The 20,368-nt window shown below is 45.3% G+C and overlaps 1 pseudogene; it reads right to left on the bottom strand.

Moving 5' to 3' along the window:
* Positions 1–14,984: 14,984 nt before the first annotated feature.
* Positions 14,985–17,920, bottom strand: LOC144679400 (ashwin-like; annotated as a pseudogene).
* Between the last annotated feature and the right edge of the window lie 2,448 nt (positions 17,921–20,368).

The following is a 20,368-nucleotide window of genomic DNA, read 5'->3' as shown; positions in this document are numbered from 1 at the left end:
GGAGTAGGCCATTCAGCCCCTCTAGCCTGCTTCGCCATTTAATAAGATCATGGCTGAGCTGATAGTAACCTGAAATCTGCATCCCACCTACCGCTGATAACCTATTGCCCCCTTGCTTACCAAGAATCTATCCACCTCTGCCTTAAAACTATTTAAAGACTCTGCTTCCACTGCCTTTTGAGGAAGAGAGTTCCAGAGACTCACGACCCTCTGCACAGTACTCATTATTTAAGAAATGGATGATAGAAGAAAACAGAAACAACATAAATGGACACATTACCCTGGATGGGCCAGTCACTAAAAATAAAGTGTCCTGCAGTAATTGTATTCTAACACTCTCTGGCCCGGCATCCCATCTTGCACCTTCTGTGAATGTCAGCTCATCAAAAATTTCTATCCTAACTTGCTCTATCACCCTCTGCTGACTGATCTATACGGACTCCCAGTCTAGCAACATCTTCAATATAAAATTCTCATTCCATGTTCATAAACTCCTCCAGGCCTACCACCATCTCTGTGCTACCTACCACCATCCCCAATTCTGGCCTCTTGCACAACCCCAACTTTCATCATTGGTCAGTCACCGATGTCTGTACCTTCAACTAGCTAGGCTTTCAACTCTGGAATTCCCTCCCTAAACCTCTCCACTCCTCTGCCTCTCCCTCCTCTGATAGGATTCTCCTCAAAACCTATTTCTTTGATGCATGTGAAGCACTTTGGGGTGTTTTACTATATTGAAGGGGCTATATAAATGCAGGTTGTTGTTGTTGCTGTGTTGTACCTGGGGCATAGGTTTAAATCCTAGGAATTCATGTTAACTGACATAACATTCAAAACTCAAGTTTATTGGTTTGTAACAATCACAGAGGAAGTTTACTAGACTAATACCTGGAATAGGTGAATTGCCTTATGAGGAAAGGTTGGACAGACTAGGCTTGTGTCCACTGGAGTTTAGAAGTGTAAGAGGCGATTTGATTGAAACATATAAAAACCTGAGGAGTCTTGACAGGGTGAATGTGGAGAGGATGTTTCCCCTTGTGGGAGAATCTAGAACTAGGGGGGGTGGTCACTGTTTAAAAATAAGTGGTCACTCATTTAAGACAGAGATGAGGAGAAACTTTGTCTCTCAGAGGGTCATGAGTCTTTGGAACTCCCTTCCTCAAAAGTGAAAGCAGAATCTTTAAATATTTTTAAGGCTGAGCTAGGTAGATTCTCGATAAGCAAGGGGGTGAAAGGTTGTCGGGGTACGCGGGGATGTGCAGTCGAGGTTGCAATCAGATCTTATTGAACGGTGGAGCAGGCTCAAGGGGTTGAGTGGCCTATTCCTTCTCCTAGATCGTATATTAGTATGTCAATCAATTGGAGGAGGGTAGGAGCTAGGACTTAAAAAAATGTCCCTTCCTCTTTAAGTGTAGACTTCCTGGCTGGTTTATAAAACCACTCAGCAGGGATCTAGATTTATATGTGATCAGTCTCCAAGGACTGACTGACGGTGCATGAAATTACTTAATGTTTGTGCAAGTGTTTTATGTTGTGCACGTTGAAATCTCCAGCACTTAAACCATTAATAGAGTCAACCTTCCGAGTACAGGTTAGGGTGAAATGCCTCTGGCACTAGTGCAGATCAGAAAACCTTAACATGCGTGTGATTTTTCCAAAACATTCATCAGCCGGGGCTCAGTGTGTGGAACTCTCGGCATCTGACTCAAATAAACTGTGTCCAAGTCACACTCCAGAGACGTGGGAAGGAAATCAAAGGTAGTGATGGTTAAAGGGATATTTGGTAGTGTTTGACATGTTTAATGTTTTTAACAGAATAAATAAAGGGGGACCGTTTTCTGTGGTGGAAGAGGGCCACAGAGGACAAAAGAACCAAAGGGGAAGATGAAGGGGCAAAGAGCTTAAGTTCAAGTTATTTTGTGGAATGCGCTGCCTGAAGGGGCAGTGGAAGCAGATTCAATAGTAACTTTCAAAAGGTAATTGGATTAATACATGACAATAGGACCATTAACCTGGGGACCCCGATTTAAGATGACTGACAAAAGAACTAAAGGCGACATGGAGGGGAACTTGCAGGTGGTGGTGCTCCCATGCATCTGCTGCCCTTGTCCTTCCAGATGGCAGAGGTCGTGGGTTCAGAAGGTGCTGTTGCTGGAGCCTTGATGAGTTGCCGCTGTGCATCTTGTAGATGGTACACACTGCTGCTACTGTGCGTCGGTGGTGGAGGGAGCGAATGTTTAACCTGGTGGATGGGGCGCTAATCAAGCGGGCTGCTTTGCCCTGTCTTTGAGATTAGTGCGGAGAATTTCATTAGCAAATACAGCTTCTGGGAATTCATTAGCAATGATTTCCACTTCCTTCCCATTCGGCCTATATACACCTGGACTTTGGGCTGCTTCCAGTACAGAATACCATCACTGGCAGATTTTCGTTACCCAACCCCTGTCTATACTGAGGAATTCTCAGGTGAGGTATGGGCATTGCCAATGGAACAATCTCGTGGTAGAATTACCATAGAGGGCAAAATGTGGGAAGAATAGAATGAATCAGAGTCGGGGTCGATTGTGCTTTGATTGGGAGCGCCCTCCTCTTGGAGTCAGAAAGTACATGCACATTCCAGGAATAAATAACATTCTCATGTCTGTAAATAAACTTAAAGGTCTGGGGTGATTTCTTCACAGGAGAGGTAGTGGAATTCTGGAACCGTCTCATCCAAAGGGGGGTCAATTGAAAACTTCAAAAACTGAGATTATGGAATATGGAATATGGAAGAAGAATATGGAACCAAGGTGGGTAGATGGAGTTAAGATCCAGATCAGCCGCCTAATTGAATGGTGGACAGGCTCCAGGAGCTGAGTGGCCTCTTCCTGTTCCTTTGATCATATGTTCTTACGAAAGGATTACCACTAAAACATGAACAATGTATTCTTCTGTGGATTTTATGCTTCTGTTTCCTATTTCCAACGCCTCCCCTAACGAAATAAAAGCAAAATACTGCAAAGGCTGGACCTCTGAAATAAAAAATAGAAAATGCTGGAAAAACTCAGCCGGTCTGGCAGCATCTGTGCAGAGAGAAACAGAGTTAACGTTTTGAGTCCGTCTGACTCTTCTTCAGATCTGAACAAAGGTAGAAATGTGATGGATTTTATACTGTTGAAGAGGGGGCAGAGCAGGTGGAACAAAATAAAAGGTCAGGATAGGTGGGAGCTCAGGAGATATTTGACAAGGATGTCAAAGAGACAAGGTGAAGGGAGTGTTAAGGGTGATGTTAAAGACTAAAGAAGGTTTTGATAGCGGTATAAGGGTAAGATAGCAGGATATGTTAATAACAGAACAAGGGTCAGCGCTCTATGAAAGCAAAATGTAAGAATGAGTGACAGGTGGCCACGTGGGGAGGGTAGGGTGGGGTGGGGGGTGGCAGTTGGGGGAAAAGGTTTGGATTAGAAAAGGGTTTAAGATGGAGGAGAGAGTTCATGGTCTGAAGTTGTTGAACTCAATATTCAGTCCGGAAGGCTGTAAAGTGCCTAGTCGGAAGATGAGGTGCTGTTCCTCCAGTTTGCGTTGAGTTTCACTGGAACAATACAGCAGGCCAAGGACGGACATGTGGGCATGAGAGCAGGGTGGTGTGTTGAAATGGCAAGCGACAGGGAGGTCTGGGTCATGCTTGCGGACAGACCGAAGGTGTTCCGCAAAGCGGCCACCCAGTCTGCGTTTGGTCTCTCCAGTGTAGAGGAGACCGCATTGGGAGCAACGAATGCAGTAGGCCAAACTGAAGGAAGTGCAAGTGAAATGCTGCTTCACTTGAAAGGAGTATGTGGGGCCTTGGATGTGAGGTTTCATTTAGCTCCTTCATCTCGATACACCAACTGAAAAGAGTGAGAGTAATGCCAATCGGATAAATTATCAACATTTTAGAAAAGGAGACATCGGCTACATCTAACACACTCAGTCAAAATGGTCCATTGAGACTGCCTACATTTGAATACAGCCCATAAACATCTGACTCAGAACTTTATGTCGAATTAACACTAATATTGAATTAACCTGAGTGATTTACTTTAATTGGATATACAAATTATAAATAATTTCCATCATTATTTGTTATGGTTCATTGTGTTTTTAATTAGCTTCATTTTATTTGAGGAGACTATATTTTTTGTACTGCACCGCAGAAGTTAAATATTAAGCTAACTCCAGCGTCTCCTCAATGGTGTGACTGGTGGTCAATTATTTTTTCAAAGGAATGATAATATTAATAAAAACTTAGCATGAGCGAGGTAAAACTTTGCCCTCTTTGAACCTCTATCAGGGAGTAATGTCCCATGCCTGAGGCTTCCCTTATTGACAGGACATCAAAATTGGGGAGGACAATGATGACCTTCGCTGTTACCAGTCTTACATCGCAGATGGTTGACCAGCCATTGAGTTCTCTGTTAACCAAATGGCAAACCTCTTCCCTGGGAATCTGAGCTGCCTCATGCTTTGTTCTCCCATCATGCCTGATGGCTAATTCAATTGCAATGAGTGCAGCACCCGTCTACAAGTCGTTCATTTCACTTTTAGGGGAAGATGGTGGTGTAGTGGCAATATCACTGGGTTAGAAGCCTAGGGGCTCAGGCTAATGCTCTGGGGGCATGAGTCTAAACCCCATCACAGCTGGTGGAATTTAAATTCAATGAAATATCTGTAATATAAATCTAGTTTCAGTAATGGTGACCATGACAACAATTGTGAGATCCCGTTTGGCTCATTGGTATCCTTTAGGGAAGGAAATCTGCTGTCCTTTCCTGGTCTGGCCTACCTGTTCCTCCAGACCTACAGCAATGTGGATGACTCTTAACTGCCCTCCCAAATGGTCCAGCAAGCCACTCAGTTCACGGGCAATTAGGGATGGGCAATTAGGGATGGGCAACACATGCTGGCCTTGCTAGTGATGCCCACACCCCATGACAGAGTAAAGTCTGTATTCCCAATGTGTTTTTCATGCTCTCCTGCTTCACTCTACTCTGCCTTCCGTGCAATTCATTCCTTCATTGTTGTGGTAAGACGTCAAAACCTTCAGCTTCTGTTACACTTATTATGTTGGAGATGTCGTTAAGCTGAGGATGCCCTCTCAGGTGGATCTAAAAGATCCCGTTGCACTATAGTGAAGGGGAGTCCTGGCCAATAGTTATCCCTCAATCAACATCGCAAAGTCAGACCGCCTGGTCATTATCACATTGCTGATTGTGGGAGCTTGCTGTGCGCGTATTGGTATGATTGCATGCGTTTCCGTACATTACAACACTGCAAAAAGCTTAATTGGCTGTAAAGTCCTGAGATTGTTAAAGGTGCTACTTCTTCTTCTTCCTCTTCTTAGCATTGCATTTGACCTCGAACAAAATGTTCATTTATCAAGTGAAATATTCACAATGTTCTTGTTCTGAGCAATGTGACTCTGTAGATACAGACTGTTGTACATGTTGACCATTAATTATATTTTATAAGGCTTTTAACAAGTTAAACTTGCCCTTGTTTCTCGCTTTCTGCTGCTACAACAGTGATACGCTTCAGAAGTACTTAATTAGGTGTAAAGTCCTTTGAGACTGTGACCGTGAATGGCGCTAAATAAATGCAAATCTTTCAAGTCTTTCGTTTTTATCAGGAGAGCAGGAAGATTTTGAATGCTGGCAAGGATCATTTGTATCCACGTTTTCCTGGCTATGCATCTTTATTCATGCTGAGGTTTGTCCAATGATAAATGAACACAGGAACGTAAGACCCCCAGATAAATAGATTTATAATAAGTCAGCACGGAAGGGCCTTGATTCTCGCAGTCTCCACGTAAGCAGTCCAATTGCTACTCAATTCCCTTTACGTTAGTTTGCACTGGTGTTTTCCAGCAACTGGTTAATATGTCCCATCCTGGAGTCCATAACTTGGTTTCACTGGATCTATTTTTTTGAAGTTTAAGGCCTGAATTTTAGCTCAATCACAAGTGGAGTTCGGACAATCCCTGGGTCCCCGCAGCCAACGTGGGGAAAAGTGCCCCTGAGGTTTGGATTTACGGTGCGAGAGATGGGCGAAAATGGTGGTGGGTGACTCCAGAGAAAGGTTGGAGGCTGCTGGGCGAGGGTGCATGGAAGGCCTGCTTCAGTACTCCGGCACTTTGTTAAAGATATGAATAAAACAAAAAAAAAAAGCCCTCCAGCCCTCACCCCTCACAGCCCCTCACCCTCCACACACACTTCCTATGCCCTATCCATGCCAACCCGTGCCACCTCATGCCCCCACACCCTCACAGCCCCTCATACCCTCCATGCCAACCTATGACACCCCCCATCCACTCCCTGTGACCCTTTATAATTCCTATGCCAACCTTGTGTCAACACATGCCAGCCCATGCCCCCCATGCACCACCCTTTGCCCTCACACACTCCAAGCCAACTCACCCAGTATCCACCATGGGCAGGCCTCAGGAGCCATAGTGAGACTAAATAAAGTTCTTAAGTGTCTATTGATGAATCTACTGTTTAAAAAAACACGCTCATTGATAAAACCCCGTTCACTGCATTTAACTTCCTTTAATCCCTTATGAAACAAGGTTTGTATTCATAGTACTACTTGAAAGAGTTTATAAACATTTTGAGCTGTCAATAAAACTATGAACTGACAGAACTTAATTTTATTTCACCTCACAATAGCTCGCAAGGTCTACCCATGATGGATACTCAGTGAGTAGGCATGGAGGGTGATTTTTCTCATTCACCCTTGGGATGTGGGCATCACTGGCTAGGTCAGCATTTATTGCCCATCCCTAATTGTTCAGAGGGCATCTTAAGAGTCAACCGCATTGCTGTGGATCTGGAGTCACATGTAGGCCAGCCAGACCAGGTAAGGATAGCAGACTTCTTTACCTAAAGGACATCAGTGAACCAGATGGGTTTTTACAACCATCAACAATGGTTTCATGGTCAACAGATTTTTTATGGAATTCAAATTCCATCATCTGCCATGGTGGGATTCGAACCCAACCCCCCAGAGCATTACCCTGGGTCTCTGGATTACCATTCCAGTGACAATACCAAAATACTACTGCCTCCCAAAGGGTTGGCATGAATAGGCATGAGAAGTTATGAAGGATCATGGGGATTGGTGGGGGGGGTCTGAGGTGGCATGGAGGTTATGAGAGGCCATTGGGGTGAAGACATGGGCACAGGCTGGCATCGAGGGTATGAAGAGCCATGGGGGTGTGAGTGGGGGAATAACGTGGCAGAGTTGGCATCGACGGGGCATGGGGAATGTGTCAGGGTGAGGGGGTGTGAGGGGAGAGGGGTTGAGGACAGTTTTTGGTTTCATTGCTTTTATTTAACAACCCAAGTCCCAGATCGCTGAGGCGGGCCTTTCAAATAGGTTGCCTTGGCACCTGGCAGCTCCTGTGGCTGCCCCTGAATACTTTCTGGGGCCAGAGAGCATCTGCCCCCTGGAATGAAAATCAGGCCTTTCAGGGCACTTTCTTCCAAGTCGGGTTTGCTGAGTCGGGGACATTCTTGACTCTTCATTCAGCCCCACATTTGTAAGGTTCACCAACTGTTTAAATACGGGTCAGTTGCCATTTATATTATGAAATGATTATCATGGCTTTTTTCTGTTGATTGAAATTATTCTGTGTAAACATGATTGTAAAATTTCAAAACGAGATTTGAAAGATTGATTCTTGCAAGTTCCCCTCCAAGCCACACACTATCCTGACTTGGAAATATATCACCATTCCTTTGCAGTTGCTTGGTCAAAATCCTGGAACTCCCTTCCTAACAGCACTGTGGGTGTACCTACACCACATGGACTGCAGCGGTTCAAGAAGGCAGCTCACCACTACCTTCTCAAGGGGCAATTAGGGATGGGCAATAAATGCTGACCCAGCCAGCGACACCCACGTCCCGTGAATGAATTTTTCAAAATTGAAGGGGTGAAATTGCAGGGATATGGAAGAAGAGCCAGGGAAATGGGACTAATGGGACCTTCAAAGGGCTAGCAAAAGCACAAGGGACCAAAAGGCCATCTTTTGTACTCTATCTTTCTATAATTTATTAGAAAAATTGCATAGATGTGTAGCCATCATCTCATTAGAATCTTCCAAATGAATATGATTATATGGTGTTAATATTCATATTTAGATGGAGATGGTGGTGTAGTGTTAATGTCACTGGGTTAATTATCCAGAGGCCCATACTAATGCTCTGGGGACATGGGTTCAAATCCCACCACAGCAGCTGTTGGAATTCAAATTCAATTAATAATTCTGGAATTGAAAGCTAGTCTCAGTAATGGTTGCCACGAAACTATCACCGATTGTCATGACAACCCATCTGGTTCATTAATGTCCTTCAGGGAAGGGATCTCCTATTCTTACTGTGTCTGGCCTACATGTGACTCCAGACCCACAGCCTCGTGGTTGACTCTTAACTGCCCTCTGAAATGGCCCAGCAAACCACTCAGCTCAAGGGAGGGTAACAAATGCTGGCCTTACCAGTGAAGCCCACATCCTATGAAAGAATAAATTAAAAGAAGAACCTTCACACCTTTGCGCCAAGCTCCCAGTTAGCTTTCTGTGTGCTGAATTTTGTCCATCAGGGGTCTCGGTAGTTGCCACTTACTGCCAGTAACACTTGGGTAGCACAGTCAGGAACTGCCAATTTAGGAACTGCCACATTACAGGAAGGATGTGATTGCACTGGAGGGGGTGCAGAGGAGACTCACCAGGATGTTGCCTGGGATGAAACATTTAAGTTATGAAGAGAGGTTGGATAGACTTGGGTTGTTTTCGTTGGAGCAGAGAAGACTGAGGGGCAACCTGATCGAGGTGTACAAGATTATGAGGGGCATGGACAGGGTGGATAGGGAGCAGCTGTTCCCCTTAGTTGAAGGGTCAATCACAAACGGGCATAAGTTCAAGGTGAGGGGCAGGAGGTTTAGGGGGGATGTGAGGAAAAACTTTTTTACCCAGAGGGTGTTGACAGTCTGGAATGCACTGCCTGGGAGGGTGGTGGAGGCGGGTTGCCTCACATCCTTTAAAAAGTACCTGGATGAGCACTTGGCACGTCATAACATTCAAGGCTATGGACCAAGTGCTGGTCAATGGGATTAGGTAAATCGGTAGGTCAGGTGTTTCTCACGTGTCGGTGCAGACTCGATGGGCCGAAGGGCCTCTTCTGCACTGTGTGATTCTGTGATTCTCTGATCCTGTGAATCTGATATAATGTGCATTATAAATATAAATATATAAATTCTTTCTCAGTTTTAGGGGCTGCAGTGAGGGGTGGGAAAAGGGTGCAAATAAATTAACTGCTCCTTTAGTTAACTGACCTTGTTTCCATAAAGGCCTTCTTCTACTAGGCCCGTTGCTAATGGTTGAAAGGGTTTACTGCTGTCTGGACCAGGCACTGCTTAAGCTGTAGGCACACAGCAGACAATACTTCATTTCATTGGCTTCTCTACAGCTTTGAGACAGCTTAAAAATGCTTAAAGCCTTTGGTGATATTGGTCATCAAAGGACAAATTCACAGTAACAGTACATCAAGGCTTTTAATTTTCCTCTTGGGTTTGGAGGCAACAGAAAGACTAATAAATAATAACAGGCAACCAACGTTCCTTTAGTCCAGTAAATCCAATTAGTCACAATGCTACTGCTGCTGTGTTTTTCAAATTGGGCTTTAACTGCCTATTAACTGGACTTCCTTCCTGTGCACAGCATTAATCTCAATGCTGCACTAAAGGATATGAGGGCACAGAGAAGGTGCAAGAAAAGAATCACTAGAACGATACCAAGCTGAAAGAATATACTTATTACTAAAGGCAGGACAGAGCAGGGTCTCCTCTCTCTAGGGGTGACCTGATAGAGATTTTGAGGCTGGACAAACGCAGGTTAATTAAGGGAAGCCAGCATGGATTTCCTTAAGGGAAAATCATATTTAACTAACTTGCTGGAGTTTTTTTTTTGAAGAAGGAACAGTGAGGTGTGATGAGGGGGTTATTAACAGTTAACATTATTAGCAGTTAATAATGATACCACTGTGCGTTGGTGGTGGAGGGAGTGAATGTTTGTGGATGGGATGCCAATCAAGTGAGATGCTTTGTCCTGGATGGTGCCAAGCTCCTTAATTAACAAATTAGTTGTTAACTAATTGACTCATTGTTTTGTGTTAGCGTTCCCAGGAGCCACATTTCATGGCTACACTAGAAAGTTAAGTGATGTGTAACAGAACCAATTCAAACTGGAACAAGGCAGCATGGCAAATATTAAACATAAAGAGCCCAAGCTTAAAATGTGAATACTAACAACATCAGGAATCCAAAAGGCAACAAGGACACATAACATGGTGGCAGCGAGTATCCGTGAATGAGTAAACCTAAAGAATTTATATTAATTTAGCGCTGATTTGGAAAATTGACCCACATAAGTGCCAGAAGAAAATCTTAACGAATCATACAAAAGCGAGAAACAAAATATTGACCAGCACAGCATTGAATGCCCAGCTACAGCCCACAATGAATTGGGAAGCTGGTGATGTCATCGAGGCATTTGCAAAGCTAAAGCAAAAGTGCAAATAGGCATTCAGTTGTTTCTTAAAAGGCATTCGCAATGAAGAGAGGGTCAGCTCTATCCTTCTGCGGGCAGGAGATTATAGGACTAAATGTATTTAACGGCCGGGAGCTTACAGGAGAGGACAGCAAAAACCCAGAAATAATTTTTTGAAATGTTCAGCACCCATCTCCAGCCAAAATCGAATCATCTGATCTGCCAGTGTGAATTTCAGGGCCTCAGACAGGAATTAGGCGAGCCTAATCCCAGAAAGAAAAAAAAACGTAAAACTTGTAAATGACTGGTACTGGTCCGAACTGGAGTTCCATTTTTATGATATAAAAGACCAGTTCAGATCAGTCACTTCACAAGTTTTACTGGAGTTTATCCTGGGTAACTTTGTAACAAGATTTTAAAAATGCGGCTATAAAATGTAAGTTTAAAGAGATGAAACGCTGGCAGATCCAGCTAATGTGGGGTCCCTCACGCCCTGAAGTACAGAAAGCACACTAACCGGGAAGGAGGAGCTCACGATGTTGCAGGCTGTAGGCGCTGCCAGAGCACTGGAATCCACGAGCGGAAGGTGAAGATACTAACGACCCAACTGGCAAGCCTTCAGGTGAGCCAAGAGAAAGGCAGCAGGGTTGGTGCAGTGAAACAGCATCAAAAGAAGGTGCACCAAACAAAGGAAGACAACGGGCGAGAATTTTTGGGTTGGCGAGCGGGAGTGGGGCCACTCGCCGATGTGCAAAAGGACGTTGGGCGGGTGTCCCAATGTTAAGGCAGGTCGTTTAGATTTTCAGTTCGGCGGGCGCTCAGCTGAGTTGGCTGCATGCCCGCCAAATTGTCAAAGGCCTATTAAGGCCATTTAAAAAGCAATTAAAGTAATAAACTGAGCTGCCCGTCCAACCTTAAGGTTGGCGGGGGGCAGGCGAAGAGCCCAGGCGGCCTTCGCATTTTTCATGGAACCTCATCCACGGGCGGGATGAGGTCTCATGAAGGCTTTATAAGTTTAATGAATTTTTCCATTAATGTTCATTGACCCGTCCCAGCTCATGTGACACTGTCACACGAGGGGACATGTCCTAAAATGTTTTATTTGCTTTATTTAAGTTTTTGAAACTTAAACTAATCTCCCTGAGGCACCCCTTTGCCTCAGGGAGATTTCCGCACTCTTTCCCGCGCACGCGCACTCAGGGAATTCCCCCCCCCACCGCCCGCACAGGGAGCGCTCGGCACTTCCGGGCGCACGTCACACTGGGCGGGCCTTCATTAGCCCACCCATGTTAAAATGGCGGCGTGGACCCAATCGGGGGCACCGATCGGGTTTGCGCCCGTCCCCGCACAACCCCTCCCACCCTCCAATGGGGGGATATTTCTGCCCATGTAGGAGCTGTGGACGGGCATGAGTTCACAGACAGACGGAAATGTCCCGTATATAGAGCAGAGCTTGTGGAAAGGCCAATCATTGGGAAGAGATGCACCAAACAAAAGGAGAAGGTGGCAGACCAGGGAGTGGAGCCAGAGCAACGGGGTCAGTGGATGGGAAATGAAAGCAAAGCCTCCATACCCTGGAGGATGACAGTGAGTCTGATAGACATAGGGACCATAATACTGCAGGAGATCAGCGCAGTGGGCATCAGCAAACTGTAGACCATCATCCGAGGTGATTTCATCAGGGAATCCATGGGTACAGAAGATGGGTGACCGCCCCCTGATCACCCACTCCACCGTAGAGGCGTGAAGTCTGACTTCTCCCAGCCATCTCGAGGAACAATCTACGCCGACGAGGCATTCCTTGCCCTGACGATCAAAGAGGTCGAGCCCCAATTTCTGCCAAGGCCGGTGTGGAAAGCCGGGTGGCACCAGGGGGGGTCTGTGGGTGTCTGACTGTTAATGGGGCAGGTGTGAGAGGATAGGATGAAACCTTGAACAGCCTGTGTGATGTCTGGCCACCGCACAGATCGCAGTGCCTGTGCTCTGCACTTGGCAATCTCTATGTGGCCTCCGTGGATCCTTGCGTGGATTGAGGAGTGACCAGGCGATAATCAAAAACAAAGATGTTACCCACTGTGGTCAAGTGTCTGCGTTGCTCGTGGCATTTACAGATGGGCCGGTCTGCAGGACTATATTTAGCCCACCCTGGTAGGGAGAACTCCCTACACTTGAGCACATTCCACATCCTCTTCTTGGGCACACCAGACATCCTGGAGCTTCGTGGCGAAGATGGGCAGTAGGTTCATTCTAGCCGAGGAGAGCACTCCTACTTGAGAGACAGAGCTTGGCCCACTGTCGCTCTGGAGAGAGCGTCAGCTGCGGTGTGGCTTTCCCGGAATGTGGACGGCCGCGTGTCGATACCGGGAAGGTGACACTGTTGAACGCGTAGGGGCATTTTAACAATCTCCGTGGAATTCGGGAGGGTAATGAGGGGCTTGTGGTCGGCCTCTACGCAGAAGGACCAGCCCATCAGCTGATCCGGGAACCTCTCATCGGCCCAGGTAACAGACAGTACCTCCTTCTTGATGGTGGCGTAGCTTCGTTTGGCTTCCATGAAGGCTCTGGATGCGAAACATGCAGATCTCCTGTCACCTTTCTTCTGCAGTTGGATAAGAGCAGCACCAAGGCCGGTGGAGGCAGCATCTGCAGCCACAGCCATGGGCCATGGGGAGGTTGTAGTGGGCCAGGACATCCAAAGAGACTAGCCTACCTTTGATATATTGAAATGCGTTGTGTTTTTTAATGTCCCAGAATGATTGCTGAGCTTTCTGTAGGAGATCTCCTAGAGGCCTTTGATGGTGGCTAAGTTTGGGATAAACTTGCCTGCCTGGTTTACCATCCCTAGGAACCACTGGACATCTGTGATATAGGTCAGATAAAAGCAAAATATTGCAGGTACTGGAAATCTGAAATGAAAACAGACAATGCTGGAAAAACTCAGCAGGTCTGACAGCATCTGTGGAGAGAGAAACAGAGTTAGCGTTTCGAGTCCGTATGACCCTTCTTCAGAGTGATTCCTGCCAGTTGGGGAAAGTTGGTAATGCCCTTTGTTTTGTGAGGGACCACTACAACCCCATGCCTTTGGGTGATATGGCCTAGGAACTTTATGGTTGCCTTGGCGAATTCACACTTGTCACTTAGTGTGAAGCCTGCTTCTTGGAGGGCCTTAAGAACTGCTCTTACCCTGTGGTCATGCTCTTCTCTTGTGGAGCTGTGGATGAGGATGTCATCTATATGGCAGGTGACTCCTCGTTTGCCTTCCAGGATCATGGGCCTGGTGCGCTGGAACATCTCCAGGGCTGACGAGATGCCGGAAGGAAGGTGATTCAAACAGAACTGGCCAAATGGTGCAGTGAAGAATGTCAGTGGCCCGGACTCCTGGCCGAGAGGTGTTTGCCAAAACCTACCAATAGCATCAAGCTTGGTGAAAAGGACGTTGTTGGCAAGCTTTGACAGGCTGTCGTCTATAGGCAGCATTGGGTGGACTTCCATCTGGACTGCTTTGTTTAACTGTGTGAGTCCACACACAGCCTGAGTTCGCTGTTGGGTTTGGGAACTGTAACCAGCAGGTACACTACTGGAACAAAAACAAAAATAGCTGGAAACACTCAGCAGGTCCGACAGCATCCGTGGAGAGGAATACAGAGTTAACGTTTCGACTCCGTATGACTCTTCATCAGAACACTACTGGGTTGGTTGTGTGACCAGAGGAATGACACCCCTGTGCAGCTCGTGGTCAAGTTCCTCTTCAGTAGTAGGGGATGTGGTACCCTGTCTGATGGGGGAGCGTGCGCGATGCCTTGGAGCAGTGGAATGTGGGGTTCATTTTTCAGCCTATCTGAAAGAGCCCCTGGAAGAGTCGTGAAAATTCCTGGCAGAATTCAGTCCGATTGACCAGTGGGAGGACCTCATCTCCTTTCTGTAGGATGTCCAGTTGTAAACACATATTTCTGCTGAGTAAAGAGATACTTTGATTACACAGAATATAGAGAGTCTCTGTGGCGAAGAGTGGCTGAACTCTGACCCCTGACATGCAGGTTAGTTCCTGAAGGACCTTGGAGCTTAATATTTGATGGCTGGACAGGAACTGTGTCAGGAAGATAAAATAATTTTCATAATATTATTGGAATTTATTGTAAAGGAGAGTAATAGTGGCATCTGTGTCTATGTGTGCAAGTGTGTGTGTGTGTGTGTGTGGGACTTAATTGAATTAAGGGCTGAAGGCTTCTGACACAGAAGATTAAGTTAGGTTTGAAATGTTAAGTAGGTAAACATGGGGGAAGTTTTAGAATGTGAGGTGTAAAGGGAACACTTGCATTTTTAAATAAACTAGACTAGCTTGAATTCAAAAGAGGGAGTGAAATATTACCCCTAGCCAGGTGAAGTTAAGAAACAGTGGGCAGGATTTTTGGGTCATCTACGTCTGCATGTCCTGTTAGGTCTGCTAAAAACGGTCAATTTTAAAACTTACTGGTGCATCTCCCTCTCCATCTTTTGCAAGTGCTCGCTTTAGTTTTATGGAGTTGGTACCTCCAGATGTTGGGCAAGGCAACCGTGAGGTTTTCAAAGGCATTTGCCTCCATGCTTCGTGGCAGCCGTACCATTGCCAGGTACAACATTTCGAATTGTACTTTTGACTGCATTGTTATCGGTCAGAATATTTATGCCACTTGGCTGGACAGCAAGTTTATTCGTGGAGCTGTTTGCCTATGATCCCTGGTGGCAACTGCTTTACTTGATCAGCCTTGCACATTTCGGTCTTCTTGAGTTTTATTTTTGTACTTGTAGAGCTGCCATCAAACGCAATTAGTGGCCTTTTCCTCGAGCCCTCTGTTGCTGGTCTTTTACTCTCTGTAGCACACATGGACTGTTGTCCTCTTTTTTCAGCCATCGTTCTTCCCCATCTATTCTCGGGCAGCCGTCTCTGCGGCAGTGGAATGACATGCCGAATGTACACGTCTACAACCTGACCCTTCTCTGCATCGTGCAGGTTCTCGGTAGTTATTTTTCCTCTGCTGCAGAAGGTGCAGGAGGAATTCCTCGGACAGGAGCTCGGGGTGCAGCAGTAGCTGCGAATCAAACTCCTTCGTCGGGTGGGCGCATGGCGGGCGGGCCCGAGAGTGGCCGGGAAACAGGCCGCCTCCCGCGATCGGCCCCCGGCCGCGATTTCATGCCGGCTGGTCAATTAACGGCTCGGCCAGCGTGAAAGGGGGCGCTGAGACGCTCAGCGCTGCCGGGGGTGGAGATGGGAGGAGTATGAGTGCGAAAGTCTGCGCCTGCGCGGGGCAGCTCCTTAAAGGCAGGGAGCTGCCTCAGGGAACTGAGGAATTGTCAAAACAAAGATAAAGGTTTTGAAAATGTGAAAAAAATTGTCCCCCCCGTAGGACTCACTCGCATGAACATAAACATAATAAAAATGATGCCAAAACATTTTCATTTTTTAAAATTAATGTTGGAAACCTCATCCCGCCCATGGGTGAAGTTTCCTAAAAAAAATCCAAAGGGCGCCTGGTTGATTCGCCCATCCGCCAACCGTAACATTGGATGGGCAGCGAGAAAGAGCTTTTAATTAATTGATTAATGGCCTTAATGGGCCTCTTAATTGTTGGCGGAGTGCGCGCCTGCTGACCGAAATATTGCGTGGGTGTGCGATGACGTTCGGCCGCCCGCCTGGCATCATCGCACGCTATTTCGCATGATCGGGTTGGGCATGCGCCCACCCACAGGACGTAAAATCCTGCCCAGTGTGTTTATTTTTCTCAAAGATTACTGGTAAAATTGGTACTATGCTAGATTTTTAGTATTAGAGAGGTGTAAGTCCAAAGGCATAGTGAAACATTGGGAATTTGCATTCAAAGGGGAAAACATGTATAAAGAAGAGAAGGCTGTGTGTAAGGAAAGACATTCTAAGATCTAGCAAATGTGAAAAGCCTCCAGCATCTAATCCTCAGCCTGCTGAAGATGAAATAAAATTAAATTGAATTAACTGTTCAATTGGGTCTTTTAAAATCTGTATCTCACTATTGCCTTAATGGAGGTGTAACTGCAGCTTAGGTTAACTAGGGGATTTAGAAGTTATCAGAGTGGTAATTTGTAGATCTATATATGTGCTTAAAATCATTTCTTCTACTAATAAAGGCTTAATTTAGTTTTGTAAGAAACCTATAAGACTTGGTGGCCGCCTTTGTCTGAACTCAAAGCCTGCATCTCGAAATAAGTACAAATTGCAAATTGTTGTCTCCCTGGGACTTGGGCAGCTTGTCATTTACCATTCGCCTTCCATAACAACTGTGTTGACCAATACTGAATGATCGGCCAGTGTGGAAACCCTAGCGCCCTTGATGAGCTTAAAGCAGGCTGGAAACCTTTTGACTTCTGAAATGACTGACCAGAAGTCTTGGCAATGGTTTTGTACTTCTCCTAGGAAGTCTGAGATGTCACTTCTCTGTTTGTGGCCTAGATTCCAGGAGAGCTGTGAGCTGCAGTAACTCTGTTGTTTTCTCCACTTATTGGAGGCTTTAAATGGACAGAACCACCAGAAGTGCCCTTTCTTCGCACATCAGAAGCTGTCTCGCTGGGCCCTGCTGGTCAATCTTGCTGTCTGCATTGTATCTTAGCACCGCAGCGTAAACACTTCAAGATGGCGGCGCCATTTTGATCAGTTTAGTGGGCTTTGGCTGCCACCATGTTTAATCGATGCGCTAGTCTTTGTAACTTGTGAAGAAAAACTGCTGACAGACTCAGGTATTTACTTACAATTAGTTTATTTACATGATGTACAATATATTCAAGGTGGATTACTGAGTAGGTATATCTCCTCTGAGTGCTGCCTGTCTGCTGTACAGTCTCTAGCACATGACTGTTGATGTCACGGATACATCGTAGCCTGCATCGCTGATTAGCATTTCATTTCTATTAACCCATTACACTACACCATAGGTACAGCCCAAATCAGAGGGGCACACACAGGTAAAGATGTTAACTGTATGTTCTACATCACTGAAACAGGTGGTCCTGCTATTGAGCAGTTGTGAAGAGCTGCAGATTATCTCAGTAAACCATGAGGTGAAGGAGCCGACATAGAGCATTGAAGAGAGTACACCCTTTGACAAGCACCCTCTGAACACAGGTTCGAAGAAGATTTGGTGCAAATGTGCCCAGAGTGTTTTGATGAAGCAGTTGGATGTTTGAAGATTTTGAGAATCACATCACACTATTGACCTAGCAATGGAACCAGTGATTCATCCCCCCATGTAAATTACCAAAAGATCTAACAGGGAAGTTTGAACGAGAGCTCCACGAGATGATCGAAAAGAAGATGATCGCCGGAGTCACAGAGCCTACAGACTGGGGAAATTCCATCGCGGTGAGAGAGAAGACAAATGGACAACTCAGAGTTTGCCTGGGTCCCAAAGATCTTTATCAAGCCGTGAAGAGGGATCGCTACCCCATTCCAACACTGGAAGAGATCACACCAGCTACTGGCAGAGGCAAAAGGTCTCAGTAAGCTCGATGCCAGGAATGGCAACTGGAACATGAAGCTTGATGAGGAATCTTCGCTGCTGACAACATCCAGCACACCCTTTGGATGGTACAAATTCCATTTGGTCTTAGGGAACAAAGGAATAGAAGAATTATGCTGATAGGGTGAGATAAAGTAAGGTGGGAGAAGGCAATTGTAGAGCATAAACACCATCACAGACTTTCCAAACTTGTGCCCTCAACCGCCTAGAAGGACAAGGGCAGCCCTCCAAGCCACACAACACCCTGACTTGGGAATGTATCGCCGTTCCTTCACTGTCATGGTGTCAAAATCCCGGAACGCCCTCCCTAACAGCGCTGTGGGTGTATCCACACCACATGGACTGCAACGGTTCAAGGTGGCAGCTCACCACCACTTTGTCAAGGGCAATTAGGGAAGGGCAATAAATGCTGGCCCAGCCAGCGAAGCCCACATCCCGCGAAGGAATAATAAAAAGTAAGTTGGGCCGAATGGACTGTTTCTGTGCTGCTCTAGGTAACCCCAGCACACAAAACGACAAGTATCTGAGCCTTTGGATAGCAAACTAATACCTGTTATTCAATAGAAGGAAATCAAATTGCACTCCCAAGTTCCAAATGCCTTCATTTATATTTATCAATAAAACAAAGAACTTTTATCATCAGCAGAATTAACATCCGTCAAGGGCTTTCAGATGGTTACACGAAATGTAAAAAAAAAAGGAATCAACCTGTTTCACATTCCAATACGAATAATGTTGCAAAATTTAGCTGAGCATGTCTTTGGAAAAAATACTTATAAATCCATTCAGTGTTTACTTTAGTAGAAATTGTTAATTGCAAACTAACTGAACTGATGACATCCAACAGTATAGATTTCAGCTAATCAGACTGTATTGGTGTTAATAGGGTTTGAACTAAGGAAAAGGAGAATTGAACTCATTAGCAGAGGAGAGACAACTTAATTTTCATTCTATCCAAGACCCAGAATGATTTTGTAGTGTTTTTTTTGTTTAATCAATAAAGAGAAACCGTTTCCTGTGGCAGGCAGATCAGTAACTCGAGGACATAGATTTAAGATAATTGACAGAAAAAAAAACGGAGGTGAAGATGAGGGGGAATTTCTTTCTTTATGAATACGCTGCCTGACAAGGTGGTGGAAACAGATTTAATAGTAACTTTCAAAAGGGAGCGGGATAAATTCTTGAAGAGAAAACGCTTGCAGAGTTATGGGGAAAGAATGGGGGTGTGGGACTAGTCAGACAGATCTTCAAAGAGCCTGCATTGTTAGCCATGAAGGGCCGAATGGTCACATTCTATGCTGAGTGTTTTGGTGTTTCTATCTGGCTGAAAAACTCAAGGAAAGGATTTTACTTGAATGTTATTGAAATTTACAGTTTAATTTTAACTACAACAATTTGCAATTCGGCCAGTCAGTTGACTTTCCACCAATCAGCATCCTTCGCTCCTGTAGTATAAGTTGCAAGCTTCATTTGAAATTTGGCATTCTTGGATTTGTCCAAACGAGTAAAAGATGAAAAGCTTCAACACCGTGCCTCTGCCTTCATGAATATACAACAATTTGCATTTATATAGCACCTTTAATAGAATAAAACACACCTAGAGGCTTCACAGATATGTTATCAAACAAAAATTTGACTCCAAGCCACATAAGGTGATAGTAGGCCAGATGACCCAAAGCTTAGTCAAAGAAGTAGATTTTAAGGAGCGTCTCAGAGGAGGAGATGGGGTAGAGGGGCAGAGAAGTTTAGGGTGGGAATTCCGATCTTAGGGCTGAGGCAGTTGAAATAACAGCCATCAATGATGGCGTGATGGACATCCCTTCAGAAACAGCTTGCCAAATTTGCCAACCTTCAGATTAAATATCAGCATTGGGAAAGTAAAGACTCCTTAACTGTTGTGTAAGGAACATATCCTTTTATTTCTGTTGGATTGTTGTAAAGAACAAATATTTTTATTTTCAATTGAACTGTGGATTAAAATTACAATGGCTGCAGGATGAAAGACATGTCCACTGGAACAGGATAAGAGATATAAACAATGTTGCAGTCCTGGAACAGAGTGCGCCATGAAAGACATGATGGTGCCGGAAAGGAGTTCTGGACCAAGGGAGCTGCCTGAAAACAGTATTTAATTGGTTCTTGACCAGGTGACCAGGGTTTGTGTGAAGCGCAGGGCAGCAGAATAGTTCCTAGCCTGAAAGGAACAAGACCGAAAACCTTTCTCTCCTGTGGATGGAAGATGGAAGATTCCAGTAATTGTACAGTAATAGCTAGTTGGTTTTTTTCT

This window comes from Cetorhinus maximus, chromosome 4 (genome assembly GCF_964194155.1).
Source record: "Cetorhinus maximus chromosome 4, sCetMax3.hap1.1, whole genome shotgun sequence".
NCBI classification, from domain to species: Eukaryota; Metazoa; Chordata; class Chondrichthyes; order Lamniformes; family Cetorhinidae; genus Cetorhinus; species Cetorhinus maximus.
The sequence above is the reverse complement of the archived record's forward strand: the minus strand, read 5'-3'. Positions and strand labels throughout refer to the sequence as shown.